At 35.3% G+C, this 17024-nt stretch overlaps 1 long non-coding RNA gene across 2 annotated transcripts in view; it reads left to right on the top strand.

Moving 5' to 3' along the window:
- The window catches only part of LOC309632173, a 53488-nt gene that overhangs the window by 32455 nt on the left and 4009 nt on the right, over positions 1-17024 (top strand). For both annotated transcript variants that reach the window (XR_014246766.1, XR_014246767.1), the window contains one exon: positions 12430-12528. This is a non-coding gene — a long non-coding RNA (uncharacterized lncRNA). The remainder of the gene's footprint in view (positions 1-12429; positions 12529-17024) is intronic.

The raw sequence follows: 17024 nt of genomic DNA, 5'->3' as shown, positions 1-17024 counted from the left end.
ATTTGTTCTTCTTTATATGTTTGGTAGAATTCCTCTGTGAAGCCAGACAGATCTGGAATTTTGTTTCTTGGGAGTTTTGTTTTTGTTTTTACAAATTGAATTCACTGCTAGTGATCAGTGGTTCAGATTCTCTATTTCTTCTTGATTTACTCTTGGAAGGTTGTATGTTTCTAGAAATTTGTCCATTTCTTCTAGGTCGTTCAATTTGTTGCCTCTAACTATTCTAAGTACTCCCTTAGCATTTTCTTGTATCTCTGTGATATCAGTTATAATTTTTCTCTTTCACTTCTTATCTTGTTTATTTGGGTCCTCTCTCTTTTCTTGATGAGGCTAGCTAAAGATTTATCAAAAATTTTTTTAATGTTTCAAAAAAACCAGCTCTTGATTTCATTGATCTTTCCCATTGTTTGGTCTCTATTTATTTCCTCTCTGATCTTTATTCTTTCTTTCCTTCTGCTGATTTTGGGCTTTGTTTGTTCTTTTTCTAAGTCTTTTAGATGGTAAATTATGTTGTTTATTTCAGATTTTTCATGTTTCTTGAGGTAGACCTGTATTGCTATAAACTTCCCTCTTAGAACTGCTTTTGCTGCATCCCATAGATTTTGTAAAGTTGTGTTTCCATTTTCATTTCTCTCGAGGTATTTTCTGATTTTGTCTTTGGTTTTTCTTCATTGATCCATTGGTTTTTTAGTAGCATGTTGTTCAGTCTTCCAACCATTGTGGTTGGAAAAAATGCTTGATATAATTTTTATCCTCTTAAATTGTTGAGGTTTGTTTTGTGGTTTAGTATGTAATCTACCCTGGAGAATGTTCCACATGCACTTGAAAAGAATGTGCATTCTGATGTTTTTGGATATAATGTCCTGTAGCTCTCTAAGTTCAACTGGTCTAATGTGTCATTTAAGACCACTGTTTTCTTATTGATTTTTCTCTCTGGATGATCTGTCAGTTGTTGTAAGTGGATTGTTAAAGTCCCTACTATTATTGTATTATTGTGAATTTTTCCCTTTATATCTGTTAATATTTGTCTTATATATTTAGGTGTTCCTATATTAGGTGCATATATGTTAATGCGTATTATATTCTCTTCTTGCATTGATCCCTTTATCACTATATAATGCCCTTTTTTGTCCTTTCTTATTGCCTTTGTTTTAAACTCTGTTTTGTCTGATATGAGTATTGCTGTCCCTACTTTCTTGTCATTTCCATTTGCATGAAATATCTTTTTCCATCCCCTCACTAAGTCTGTGTGTGCCTTTAACTCTGAAGTGAGTCTTTGGTAAGCAGCCTATAGATAGATCTTGTGTTTTTATCCAGTCAAACACCCTATGTCTTTTGATTGGAACATTCAGCCCATTGACATTTAAAGTGATTATTGATACATATGTATTTATTGCCATTTTGTTACTTGTTTTCTGGGTTGTTTTGTAGTTCTCTCTTTTCTTCTTTTGGTTTTTTCCCTTGTGGTTTGATTATTTTCTTTAGTGGTATGCTTGTGTTCCTTTCTTTCTAGCTTTTGTGTATCTATTGTAGGTTTTTTATTTGTGGTTACCATGGTTCACATATGTTGGCCTATAAGTATATCTACACGTTTTAAACTGGTAGTCATTTAAGTACTAACACATTCTTAAATATCTACATATTTTACTCCCCTCCCCCACATTCTGTGTTTTTGATGTCATGTTTCATATCTTTATATCTACTCCTTAACTGTTTATTATAATTACAGTTGATTTTACAATTTTTGTCTTTTAATCTTTGTATTAGCTTATTTAAGTGGTTGATCCTTAGCCCTTACTATATATTTGCCTTTCCTTGTGAGATTTTTCTTTTCCTATAGATTCTTACTTCTTTTCTACTTAGAGAAGACTCTTTAATGTTTCTTTTAGAGATGGTTTAGTAATGATGAACTCTTTTAGTTTTTGCTTGTCTAAGTTATTCTTTACCTATTCTGAATTCCAAGTAATAATCTTGCTGTGTAGAGTATCCTAGGTTGAAGATTTTTCCCTTTAAGCACTTTGAATATATCATGCCACTCCCTTCTGGCCTGCAAATTTTCTGCAAAAAAATTAGCTGATATGTATCGCCTTGTATATGACCCTTTGTTTTTCTCTTGCTACCTTTAGAATTCTCTCTTTATCTTTAACTTTTGCCATTTTAATTATGATATGTCTTGGTGTGGGTCTGTTTGAGTTCATCTTGTTTGGGACCTTCTGTGTTTCTTACACCTGGGTATCTATTTCCTTCTTCAGGTTTGAGGATTTTTCAGCCATAATGTCATCAAATTCATTTTCACTGTTTTCTCTCTCTCTTCTCTTTCTGGGGCCCCTATAATGTGAATGTCGGTACACTTGATGTTGTTCTAGAGGTCCCTGAAACTGTTCTCATTTTTAAAAATTTGTTTTTCTTTTTGCTCTTCTGATTAGGCAATTTCCATTATTCTATCTTCCAGATCACTTATGTATTCTCTGTCACCTACTCTGTTATTAATTCCTTCTGGTGTGTTTTTCATTTCAGTTACTGTATTCTTCAGCTCTGACTAGTTCTTTTTTTAATATATTCTGGTTCCTTGTTAAAATTCTCACTGTGTTCATCTATTAATTTCCCTAATTCAATTAGCATTCTTTTTACTAATCCTTTGAACTCTTTATCTGGTTAATTATTTCTGTTTCACTAGTTCTTTTTTCAGTGGGTTATTCTTGTTCTTTCAGTTGAAACAAATTCCTCTGTCTTCTCATTTTGCTTAATTTTCTCTGGCTCTATGAAGTTGGGTGATACAGTTACCTATTGTGATCTTGAAGTGGTGTCCTTGTGTGGGAGTGACTCTATACAATCTACTTGTGCCCAATGGCTTTGGTGGGAGAGCTGAGGCTGATATGAACATGAGTTATGTCTTTCCTTAGGGTATGCTGGCAGCTAACACTTTGATAGGAGGAAGTGGGAATGGAGGGGATAGGGCCAGAGCCATGTGTAAGCTGGGACTTCTCTGCTCAGTAGCCAGGACCACCATATTGGGTGAAGGGTCAGGTCTCAAGTTGCTGGAGCAGAAGCCCTGAGGGTGGGGTCTGAGCTGGCTCCATTCCCTTTAAGTGTGTGCTCTCCTCCATTCCCAGCATCGGCATCCTTACCCCAGAGGGGAGCCATGATGGAGCAAGAGGGGCTGGTGCAGTCACTCAGCATGGGTCTGGGGTGTGGGCTGTGGCAGAGCAGTCAGAGACCCAGACCATTTCTGATGCTCTGCTTCTGTAAATGCCAATAATGGCTGCTCCCACCCTGCTCAGCTGCTTCTGGGAGTGACCCACCTGGGCCATGAGTTCTGCCCTGGGCCATGGGAGCCCTCACCTCAGCGTGGAGCTGCATTGTGAAGCAAGTGGGGCTGAGGTGTGTGCTCAGCTCAGTCTGTGATACACACTGGGGTAGTCGTGGGAACTGATCATGGTCTTGTACTGTTTCAATCTGCCCTCTCTTCCCTGTTTTGGGAGTAGGCAAGCATGTTTGTGTACTCCTCACAAGCAGAGTCCAGGCTTCCCACAGCTGTCCTGTTAGTCCCACTGGCCCTTCAACCAGCCAAGAGGACTCATCTTCCTTGTGTCAGAGTGCAGGTCTGAGGCACCCAATATGTGGCTCAAACCATTCACTCCCCAGGGAAGATCTTCACCAATGTCATCACCCTCCCCTCTGAGTCCCCTCCCAGGGACACAGGACCCAACCTGGTCACTTCTCTTCCTATGTGATTCTGTGTGGGTCTTTCTTACAGCCTTGTTAGTACAGGAGTCTTTCTACCAGTTTCCAGTGAGAATTGTTCCACATGAAGATGTATTTTTGATGTCTTTGTGGAGGGAGGTGAGTTTCATGTCTTCCTACTCTGCCATCTTGATCTCCTCCCTTAAATTAAAAAAAAATTTGGCCTTATTTTATTTTCATTTATTTTTATTCCTAAAGTTTTTTGGTCCATTTTTAATAATTCTGTGTCACTTTGATTACTTTCCTGTTTCCAGCAGATATCTTCAAGCCCATCTATTGCCTCTTTAAATATACTTGACATAATTGTTTAATTTGAATCTGATAGTCCCAATATCTTGAGCATTTGAAGAGCTGTTTGTGCTGCTGCTGCTGCTATTATTATTTTTGCTATTTTTCACTCCTGAGATCTACTTATATTTTGTGCCTAATTATCTTTGGATTTTTTTTTTTGATATTGTACTTAAAAATTTATTTAAAGAAATCATTTGAAGCCTATAATATAGTAAATAAAATACTTCCCTCATTTGCTTCTGCCATGTATAGAAGGTCATGATCAGTTTAGGACTACTTTAAACTAAGATAAAGGTCACAAAACTTCTAGACATCCCAGGAGATTTTAGGAGACTAATTTTTTCTTATCTGTTCCATACCTGGTTAGGTCTAAACTTTAGAGTACCATATTTCTGGATGTTCTCTTCTTAGACCTGCACTATCCAATGTGGTTGTCACGAGGTTCTTGTGGTTTACTTAGAAATGGATTTAAGGGACCCACTTAATATTACAGTATTTACTTTATATTACTAAGCCATACAAAGCAGTTAATTATTTTTAAACTAAAAATGAAATTATTTCATCTAATTCAAGTAATATTTAATTCCATTAAAAAGGATAATTCTAATGTAATACTTCAGAAATTAAACAGTGAATAAACTATTATTCTAAATCCTACTGACAATTCATATCCTGATAAATGTACTTTATGTTTTTTAATCCATTTATTAAACATACATAGCCATCTGTCTGCATTTTTATTTTTTTAGAAAAGAATAGGTGATGAACATATCAGAAAGGCTTTGGAGCTGGAAACATTGCCTTCTGTTCTGAGGCAAGTACCTCCTAGGAGTATGCTATGATCCTAGTTTCAATTATAAGTTTAAAAATCAGAGAGAAAAATAAGTACTAAATACTAAACTATATTGTTCTTTGAAACAATTTATATCCTTGACACAATTTAACAACCAGTAGAACAGTAACAAGGTGTTATATCTAGTTTTCAACTTTAAGTGATGGTTTCTAAAATAGGCTCCTGGAGAGCAGAGAGATGGGAGAAAGAAAAGAATGTTGTCTTTAGAAGGACAAGAAGCTAACTAGAGAGGATATCTAATCCATGAGGACTCACCAGGAATCATTGTTAAATCTGTCTATTCACTGTTTGGGTCCTGATCCCACTGTATTTCCATAATGAAGGTGAAGATTTCCAAGGCAAGATTAGACCAGGACCAAAAAAAGTGACTTGACTAAATTCATCCTCTTAAAGGTCTGGTCTGTAGCATGAATGCAGGAGAGTGTCCTAAAGTCTTATTATTCAAAGTGTGGTCCATGACCTATAGGACTTATTAGAAAAGCAGACTCTGGAGTTCCACTCCAGATCTGCCAATTCAGAATCTGAACTTCAACAAGATTTCTCAATTGAATAATAACCCAAACAAAGTTTTAGAAGTATTGGCTTAAGGAAATCTACAATTACCCTGTGAAGCTTTTAATATAGATATTATATAAATAAAGATTATTTTAGGGCTTCCCTGGTGGCGCAGTGGTTGAGAGTCTGCCTGCCAATGCAGGGGACACATGTTCGAGCCCTGGTCTGGGAAGATCCCACATGCCGTGGAGCAACTGGACACGTGAGCCACAACTACTGAGCCTGCGCGTCTGGAGCCTGTGCTCCGCAACAAGAGAGGCCGCGATAGTGAGAGGCCCGCGCACCGCGATGAAGAGTGGCCCCCGCTTGCCGCAACTGGAGAAAGCCCTTGCACAGAAACGAAGACCCAACACAGCTAAAAATAAATAAGTAAATAAATAATAAAAAAAATAAAGGAATTCCTTAAAAAAAAAAAAGATTATTTTAGTCTAAATAGTGTAAAACATTTCAGTTAGCTTAATCCTAGAGGTCATTTTATTGAATGTTACAAAAAGTAAAAATAGATAAGATGTATAAATGCTTCTGAAATGTATAGCAAAGAAATTGTAATTGATGGGTCTTTTAACCTCATAAAATAAAAAGACATGGGAGATATGTATAAGGCAAGTACCTAGGCAAAAACAAAGATAGGAAAGATATAATTCATAACTATTAACACAGTCCTGACTTATACAGTATGTTGTACTTTTAAAAAGTTACATAAGAATCTCTTGATCTGCTGATTCTGCTTCCTGGGAATTTTTCATAAGAAAAATATCCAAAGTAAGAAATATGTTATATATACAAAAATAATACCACAGATTTTTTTCCAGTATCAAACAATTGGAGACAATCTGAGGAGTAACAAAGCATTAAAATTATAATATGTTAATAGTATAGGATACAAGCTTAGAACAGAAAATGTTCATGACCTGCTATTTAAAAAAAAAGACTGCATATTTTGATATTATTATACTTATATAAATACATTCATATGAATGAGAACTAGAAGATCATTCAAAAAAATGTAAATTGATTTGTTAATGTCATGAGATGGTAGTATTTTTCAACTTGTAATAATAAAATTTGTAAGTTAGAGGGCTAACTTCTGGAATGGCAAATTAAGAACTCCCCAAAATCTACTCTTCCATGAAAACAATGAGAATACCAACAAAAATCGTCAAAAATAAACATTTTCAGAATTCTGCAAATTAACTAAATTAATGCAACAAGCCAAGGACCATTTATTCAAGAAAAAGGGTTGAAACTTAGTAGGAACAGTGAGTTTTATGGCACTCAATATGGCCCAGTCCTATCCTTTCTCTCTTCCTCTGTGGTAACCTTGAAAACCCAAAGCCTCACAGCTACAATGATTGTGAAAACCAGCAGCCTAGCAAGCCATAGAAGAAGCAGACTGGTTTAGAGTGTCTCAAAGTCCCCATACCCTCAAAATTGTCACTATTGACCTATCTAGTGGCTTGCTAAACAGCTCCATTTTCAGGGCTTGTTTTCATTTGCTCCAACTCTGAGATCCCTCTGCTGAATAGCACTAACCCTAGGACATTAGCAGAAAACAACCAGTGACAATTGTTAAACATTGGAACTGCCCGAGGTAGCATTGCCGGTTGGGGCTAATGAGACACTGACCAAAAAACTTGAAAGTAAAAACTGAGAACTTGGAAGTCCATAAGGGGCTGTGAAAAACTCTGATTTGTTCCTGGAAATTTTGAAGTCCACATGCAGAGTTAGGGCTGTGTGTATGACCACAAAAGACCCAAGTCTGTAATCTCTCACCTCTGGCTGAACTTTAGGCTCTGCCTGACTGGAAGTGAAGACTAAGGAGGAGTTGTAAATTGTCTGCTGGAGCATCAGAAGCATACCCACACACACAAACACACACACACACACAACCCCTAGACAAATATTGGGGGACTTATTCATTCAAAGCTTTTAAGGGACCATCTGTTCAGTCATTACTTGAACATGAAGCTAACCACAGAGATTTCAGTGGCCACACATGACAAAGAATATAGACTTTAGATAATTAGTACTGGAAATTTACTAAGTAAATAGTAACAACAATAACAACAAGAAGAAACAGTAAAATAACAAACCTGAATAGGGACAGGAGGATCGAATTTCCAGACTTGGTGCATTATATTATTTCAATATCCATTTTTAACGAAAAAATTGAGACATGTAAAGAATCAGAAAAGTGTGGTCCAGACATAAGAAAAAAAAAAATCAGCAGAAAGAAACTGTACCTGAGGAAGCTCAGATGTTGGACTTCCTAGACAAAGACTTTAAATCAACTGTTGTCCTGTGTTCTGTGACCATATTTATAAGTCATAGAAAATGCATTTTAGTATACTTTTTATCTGCAAAATTAAAACATCCACTAGCAAAGCACTGGCATTTCAGGGATTTTTTTTTTTTCCGAAGACATAATTGTCTTTATTCAAAGATTCATGAATGAGGCAGCATCTCACTTAACAGCTAGAAGGACACTCCTATTTCAGGGAATTTTTAATTTAAAAATATTTAACATGCTAGGCATGGTAAAAGGAAAAGAATATTAGAAAATAATATTCTTGTATCAGATAATTATATGATAGCAAATATTTTAAAAATTACTGCTTTATCTATAGAGTCTTAAGTTCATCAACCTAAGATCATAAAAACCTAAAATAATATTGGAGTTATTCGACAACAACTAGTCATGAACATCAAAACATAGAATGGGTTGCAATGTAAAGTAGGTAATTTTGTTATTGGTGGTCAACTGGAATATAGATGTCCAGTTATCAATGTTGCTTTAGAAAGGATTCTGGTTGTGAGCAAGAATCCTAATTTCCTTTCCAAGGTGATGAGTTGAGGATTCCATTATATCTATATAGAAGGGTTATTTTCCCTAATTTATGAAATCTCTTTCATTTTTATACAAATATTATACATTTTGCCCATATATTAGTACATGGTGGTATAATTTCCAAGCCTACTTAAAGAGGTTTAAAAAAAATAGAAATACAACAGTTAGACATACATTAGTAATGGAAAAATTAAATAGGAAATGGAAAAGTCAATTTGTATAATTTTTATTCAAATTAAATATGGGTGGACCTACTGGAGGGGCTAAAATTTTTTAAAGTGACAATGACAGATGTTGATGAGGGTGTGGAACAACACAAACTCAGACAATGTTGGTGGGAGTGTTAAAATGGCATAGCTACTTTAAAAATGCTCTGGCTAATTCTTATATAGTAAGTAACCTAGACTTAACTTATGACCCAGAAACAAAAACATATTCACAAAAAGTCTTATACAAGATGGTTCAGGGAATTCCCTGGTGGTCCAGTGGTTAAGACTTTGTGCTTTCACTGCAGTGGTCTGTCTGAGTTCAATCCCTGGTCAGGGAGCTAAGATCCCTCAAGCTGCACGGCACGGCAAAAAAATAAAAGAATGTTCATAGCATCTTTATTCATAATAACAAAAAAAAACGGACATGTTTCAGGTGTTCAGCATTAGGAGAATGATGGACTGTGCCAAAACCAACCAATGGAATTGACTCAACAATGAATGGCTAATACACAATATGAATGAATCTCAAAAGCATCATGCTTGGTATTTTTTTTTTTTACACAGTAGGTTCTTATTAGTTATCTGTTTTATACATATTAGTGTATATATGTCAATCCCAATCTCCCAATTCATCCCACCACCACCACTCCTGCCACATTCTCCTCTTGGTGTCCATACGTTTGTTCTCTACATCTGTGTCTCTATTTCTGCCCTGCAAACCGGTTCATCTGTAACATTTTTCTAGGTTCCACATATATGCGTTAATATACGATATTTGTTTTTCTCTTTCTGACTTACTTCACTCTGTATGGCAGTCTCTAGATCCATCCACGTTTCTACAAATGACCCAATTTCATTCCTTTTTATGGCTAATATTCCATTGTATATATGTACCACATCTTCTTTATCCATTCATGTGTCGATGGGCATTTAGGTTGCTTCCATGACCTGGCTATTGTAAACAGTGCTGCAGTGAACATTGGGGTGCATGTGTCTTTTTGAATTATGGTTTTCTCTGGGTATATGCCCAGTAGTGGGATTGCTGGGTCATGTGGTAATTCTGTTTTTAGTTTTTTAAGGAACGTCTATACTGTTCTCCATAGTGACTGTATCAATTTACATTCCCAGCAACAGTGCAAGAGGGTTCCCTTTAGTATTTTTTTTTAAAGCCTTGTACCATGGGCATATAAGTAATTCTATTTATATGAAGAACACATGAATAATTCCATTTATGTGTAATTCTAGAGCAGGCAAAACTAAGCTATGGGGGAAAAATCAGAATATCTTTTAACTCTGGAAGTGGGGGTGGGCAGTGATTGGAAAGGAACGTCATGGAACTTTCAGAGACCTTTAGTGATGTTACACTTAAGATTGTATATTTCATCTGGGATTTCCCTGGTGGCCCAGTGGTTAAGACTCTACACTTCTGCAGCATGGGTTTGATCCCTGGTCAGGGAACTAAGATCCCACATGCAGTGAGGCATGGCCTAAGTAAGTAAATAAATAAGTAAATATATAAGCTTGTGTATTTTATCATATGTAAATTTTACCAGAAAAAGAAACTGTAAACAAACATTCTAGCTAATTATATGCATAGGCATATGCTAAAGAGTAAGTGTAATAAAATATTAATTATAGAATCTAGTTGATAAGTATTTGGGTGCTCAATGCACAATTCTTTCAATTTTTCTTTTGAAGATTTTCATGTTAGAAAAATACAGATGGATCAAGAAGTTCAATCTAATAATTGAGAGAAGTTAAAATGAGGACAAAGAATGCAAATGTACAAATATGGAAAGCTTAAGTTGTAAAATTAAACTCAGGATATCAATGTTATATGACTTTCCTTCTTCCAGCTCTTTTCTTTCCCAGAAATGTAATAAAAATGAATGTGAAAATGTAACTAAAACCAAGTGACTCTTCAGTGGCAACATGATTGATTTTTAAAGTATTAAGTTGATATGATAGTTTTATATGACATTTGTCATGACAATAATGAAAAAACAGAGGAAGTAGAGTGAAAGCAAGATCCCAAGACGTGTAATAAAGTTGGTCAAAGGGTAGACATTTTTTCCCACTGAATATATTTGACATACAACATTATGTAAATTTAAGGGATATAGCATGTGTATTTGATACATTTATATATTGTATATGGTTGCCATTTTAAGGATTTTTAGCACTTCTATCATGGTGTAAGTTAGCATTTCTTCTTTGTGGTGGGAATAATTAAGTTCTAGGCTCTTAGCAAGTTTGATGATTATAAAACAATACCCTGTAGCTTTTTAAAATAATGCTTGCCCACTCTACCAAGTGGCAACTTAGCTTTCCTCCCCTTTCCCTTTCTCTCTGCCCAGGTCATGCCTGGCTCTGCCCTGAGAACTCAGCCCCCGGGTCTCTCCACTAAATGTTAGAAACTCCCCACCCTCACTCTTCCTCAGCTGGAGTTCCTTCTTCAAGGCAGCCTGCTGTCATCCTTCAGGCAGATTTCATGAGCAGCTTTTCTTTCATTAAACCCCTTATCTCACTTGTCAAATAAAAAACAAATCTGGACTGAGTAAGGAGAGACTTTATTTGAAAGGATTATTGCAAGGGGTGGAGAGGGAGTGTGGAGGAGGGTCTATTACAGTAAAGAAAGCTCTGACCATAAATTCTGGAAGCTTCTCTAGGGTTAGGCAAAAAGCGTCTTTGTTTTACAATGAGGAAGAAATAAGGCTGGAAAAAAGCAATGTGGGGAAGCAGAGTGAAAAGGTGGCTTGGTTGGATAATACATCAAAGAATATTTACCTTGAGGCCCATGTATACTCAAGACAGGCTGTATGCTGGCTGAGGCTGAGGATGGGTCAAAGTTCATATGCCTGGAAGAAGAAGAGAAGCTTAACGTTTAATAGTCATTGCGCCATGCTCACTAATCATTTCTGAGGCAAAGAATGGGAATTTGGAGCGTCTGTGTTTGGTCTTGATGTAGGTAAACACAAGGGTGAATCCATGAATCTTATCTAAATCATATGAGGAAGTATGGTTCTCTGCAGTAAGCCATTTCCTAGACACAGGGTAGGGGTTTTCTTTAACCAATGCTGTTTTCCGGTATCACAAGGATCCAGTAAAATTCAACATTGTCACACTTGGTAATTATACATTCATTAGTATGACTATCTGACTTTTGTATGTTTCACCCATGAAATTATGTTACAGGAAAACATGGGCCGAGTCTATTTTTGCTGCACACCATTATAACCTCAGAGCTGGGCGTTCTGAATACTAACTAGTAGTCATAGTATAAAAAGGAAAGAATGAACAAATGGTTTCAGAATAGTCAGTAGAAACTTTACTTCTTTTTTTCACATTAAATGAAGGATTTATAGAGCTGTCTTCCTATTCTGAAATATTTTAGTTTTGTGAAAACAGGTTGTATACACAAACACATAGTATAGGGATGGAATTGATTCAACAAAACTTTTAATTGTTGAGGGCAAAATGGCATTTCATTGGGTATTTTATCTTGTGCATTTGAAGTTTTGTTGAAGTATAATTCATATAGTAAATAATTGAAAAAATAGAGATTTTAATTTGTGAAAAGTGTAACATTTTAGTTTAATTGCCTTTCTTCTCCATCTCCCTGAGAAACAGAATAAGCACTATCATCAGTTTTGTGAGTACACCTGCACAATGTCTGATGACACTCATGATGCTTTTTCTTCCCTTAGAATCTCACGTCACTTCCATCCATTCTCCTTTTAAGAGATTAGCCAATCCAAAAGCACACTCTGCTTCTGATATCCTGCCTGAGGAACTCCATAGCTCAATGCAATAAGCAGTACAAACTTGCTCTCCTTCTCCTAATGAGCTGCCATTTGGAATTGTCAGTATAAGATGTTCTTCCTTGAGGCAGTAAGTCATTAAAACTTTATTTGTTTTTATAATTACAGGTTACTTTATTCAAGTGGGCTTTTCCACACTTTATTATGATGAAACTGGAAGAAACATGGCCTCCTTTAAGAAAAGGAAGCATTTGAAGAAACTATCATGTAAGTAAGCACTCCTTCCAAAACATACCTCTCTTGAGGGTAAGGCCAGGTGGGAATTCTCTTTTAGTAAAATAGGGTCTGAGTTATACGCAAAATGGGAATCTCATATCTAAGGTAGACCAACTGAGGGCTTCAACAGGAAAATAATTCTCAAAGTCCAAGATATGTTTACTATTATAGGTACTTGAGAAAAAAAATAATGGCAACTTGGGAGTCTAAGGAACCAAGGGTCATTTCGCCCCCTTCCAAGGTACCTTGAACTTAAGCAGAAGAAGCAGAAGAAACTTAAACACCACAACTTAGAAGGAGAACTTTAAAACGCAGAAGGGAACCTGAAACTCAGTAATTTTAGTAGGGGAGTGAAGTAGTACTTCTGGAAATAGTTGATTTAAAAGAGAAAGGGCTGTGAGAAGTGGGTGGTCTGTGAACCCCTCAAGAGCTTAAAGCAGTGCTTCTCAGTGTAATGTGCACATAAATCACCTAGAGATCTTGTTAAAATGCAGATTTTTATCCATTAGGTCTTGAGTAGTGCCTGAGATTTTGCATTTCTAACAGGCTTTCAAATGATGCTCATACTATTGGTCCTTGGTCCACACTTTGAGTAGCCAAGTCCCTGTGGAATGTCACAAGGCACACCCCAAAGACAGAGATGTTCAGCAGTAACAAGTAAATGGTACCAGGAAGTGTAGCCCCTGATCATCAACTGAATGGCTAAGCTCCATCTAGATTTATAAAAGGAAGCCTTTGTAAGGATCTTTGCAAGTTTTCTTCAGTGAGACGGAGATTTCCATAGTACCAGCATGTGTCAAGCAGGCATGTTTAAGGATTTCTTCCATGTGAATATTAAAATTTAAATTTCTTTTTTATTCTTTAACCCTCAAGGTGGTTTTTATATTGTCAATGAAAAAAATTTAATCAATAGTTGATTGAAGAAAGAAATGGAAAATTTTATTCAAGCCAGTTTGAGGATTTTAACCTGAGAGACAGTCTTCAGAAAACTCTGAGGTTGTCTTTCATTATGTTTATGGTTTCCTTTGCTGTGCAAAAGGTTTTAAGTTTAATTAGGTCTGATTTATTTTTGCTTTTGTTTCCATTACTCTAGGAGATGGATCCAAAAAAAAATATTGTTGTGATTTATGGCAAAGAGTGTCTGTCTATGTTTTCCTCTAGGAGTTTTATAGTATCCAGTCTTACATTTAGGTTTTTAATCCATGTTGAGTTTATTTTTGTATATGGCATTAAGGAATGTTCTAATTTCATTTTTTTACATGTAGCTGTCCAGTTTTCCCAGCACTACTTATTGAAGAGACTGTCTTTTCTCCATTGTATATTCTTGCCTCCTTTGTCGTAGATTAATTGACCATAAGTATGTGGGTTTATTTCTGAACTTTCTATCCTGTTCCATTGATCTATGTGCCTGTTTTTTGTGCCAGTACCATACTGTATTGATTACTGTAGCTTTGTAGTATAGTCTGAAGTCAAGGAGCCTGATTCCTCCAGCTCCATTCTTCTTTCTCAAGATTGTTTTGGCTATTTGGGGTCTTCTATGTTTCCATACAAATTTTAAAATCATTTGTTCTAGTTCTGTGAAAAATGCTATTGGTAATTTGATAGGGATTGCATTGAATCTGAAGACTGCCTTGGATAGTATTTTCATTTTAACAATGTTGATTCTTCTATCTAAGAACATGGTATATCTTTCCATCTGTTTGCGTGGGCTTCAATTTCTTTCATCAGCACCTTACAGTTTTTGGAGTACAGGTCTTTTGCCTTGTTAAGTAGGTTTATTCATAGCTATTTTATTCTTTTTGATGCAGTGGTAAATGGGATTGTTTTCTTAATTTTTCTTTCTGATATATTGTTGTTAGTGTACAGAAATAAACTTAAAAGCTTTGCATAGCAAAGGAAACCATAAACAAAATGAAAAGACAACCTACAGAATGGGAGAAAATACTTTTAAATGATACAACCAACAAGGGCTTAATTTCCAAAATATATGAACAGCTTATACAGTTCAATATCAAAAAACTAAACAAACCAATCAAAAAGTGGGCAGAAGACCTAAATAAACATTTCTCCGAAGAAGACATACAAATGGCCAACAGGCACATGCAAAGATCCTCAGCATCATTAATTACTAGAGAAATGCAAATGAAAACTGCAATGAGATACCATCTCAAACCGGTCAGAATAGCCGTCATCAAAAAGTCTACAAATAATAAATGGTGGAGAATGTGTGGAGTAAAGGGAACCCTCCTACACTGTTGGTGGGAATGTAAATTGTTGCAGCCATATGGAGAACAGTATGGAGGTTCCTTAAAAAACTAAAAATAGTGTTACCATATGACCCAGCAATCCCACTCCTGGGCATATATCTGGAGAAAATGATAATTTAAAAAGATACATGCCCCCTAATGTACATAGAAGCACTATTTACAATAGCCAAGACTTGGAAGCAATGCAAATGTCCATCAGCAGAGGAATGAATAAGAAGATATGGTACTTAAATGCGATGGAATATTACTTAGCCATAAAAAATAATGAAAAAATGCCATTTGCAGCAACATGGATGGACCTAGAGATTATGATACTAACTGAGGTAAGTTAGACAGAGAAAGACAAATATCATGATATCACTTATATGTGGAATCTAAAAAGAAATACAAATGAACTTATTTACAAAACAAATAGACTCACAGACATAGAAAAACTTACGGTTACCAAAGGGAAAAGGGTGGGAGGGATAAATTCAGAATTTGGGATTAACAGATAGACACTAATATATATAAAATAAATAAACAAGGACCTACTGTATAGCACAAGGAAATTTATTCAATATCTTGTAATAATCTATAATGGAAAAGAATCTGAAAAAGAATATTTTTATATTTATATATATATATATAAATATAACTGAATCACTTTGCTGTACACCTGAATCATTGTAAGTCAACTATACTTCAGTAAAAAAAAAAGAAAACTTAAAAAAAAGAAAGCTCTGAGGTCAAACACAGTTATTATACACAGTTTTTGAGACAAAGGGTTATATGTCAAATGACATATTGACAGTTTACACAATCCAGATCTGCAGATGCAAAGGCAGTAGTGGGTCATCTTGACCCTTTACAAGATGAAGAAGGAATGTTATTTCCTAAGGAGGTCTGGTTAAGGAAGATGCACAATACACACTAAAGAGGAGAGGGGAGGAAAAACAAAAAAGAGGAGGGAGAAGGCCCAAAGGGGCAGAGAAAATTTTGTTTAAATTTTTCTTGTCTTGCCATAAAATATGAATTTTATTTCATTGATATAAAAATATCGTCCTGGTTACAAATTTAAATTTAGTGATAAAAAAAAAGTTTCTGTTTATTGAGTCAGGACATTGTCAATCTTTGAATTTAGCCTTGTCAATCTTTTCCAGTTCATGCTCGTTAATCCCCATAGAATCTTGAGGCTAAGGTTGTGACTAAGTACTTAACACTGAATGATGAAGAAGTGAAAGACATCTTTTTCCCCTGAAGCAAAATGTAAATTCATTCCTAAAGGAAATCATGGCTTTCAATCTCTAAGTACGTTAATTCGTAAATCATCTCTAGCATGTCAATATTTGAACAACTTTAGGAAGTATTTCTCACAATAACCAATCTATTTATCAGAAACATATTTAATTTTTTTCCTGGAATTTTTAATGCTTTTACTTTAATTTTTTTGTTTTATAATACAGTTTTATGTATTTTGTAAAAAGCTGTTTACAAGTAGTGCATCCCTTTAACTGTATAGTAATTTTCAGTGGAGGTTGTTTAGAGCATGCAGTTGAAATCAAGACTCGAGCATAATCAACAAAAATACATGTACCAGTTCAGCTCTCCCTAAACTCAAAGCTAAAGCATGCATGTATCCTGAACAAAATAAGAATGATCTCTTTAATTAAAACTCCATCTCTCATGGCTGGAGCAGATGGATCACTTTATATTAAGTTGAGTCACAGTTGATAACCATTTCTCCAAGATTTACATTTCATACCAGTATTCCTGTAGAACTCTTACGCTGTTCAGTATATAGTTACTTGATAGGAAAATTTACTAGAGACCATGTAGAAAATGAATTCATTATTTTAAATAATTTTTTAAAATATTATTTGCTTCCCAGTTAATGGTTCTGGAGGAGAACATATAGTGAGACAATTGTTATTAAATACTTGACTTTATGATTTTCAATCATTCTCTCTATGGAGTTGGGTATCTTGGATTTTTTCACTTAAAGTTAAAATGTGAGTATTTTTCTATTATTAACTACACTTCGAAAACATCTGATAATGTTTGTATAGTTTGTCATTATATGGATGCTTTTACATTCAGATTGGACATTTTTTCCTTATTTTTTCCCTAATTTTTCACTAATTTTAGCAATAAATTTTGTCTGCTTGACCCTATGTTTTCTTCAAAGAGACATTTATGTATTGCTTTATTTTTCTACTATATTGCTTAGTTAGTTATCTT

Source organism: Balaenoptera borealis (assembly GCF_965194805.1).
Source record: "Balaenoptera borealis genome assembly, chromosome: 7".
Taxonomy (NCBI): Eukaryota; Metazoa; Chordata; class Mammalia; order Artiodactyla; family Balaenopteridae; genus Balaenoptera; species Balaenoptera borealis.
The sequence above is the reverse complement of the archived record's forward strand: the minus strand, read 5'-3'. Positions and strand labels throughout refer to the sequence as shown.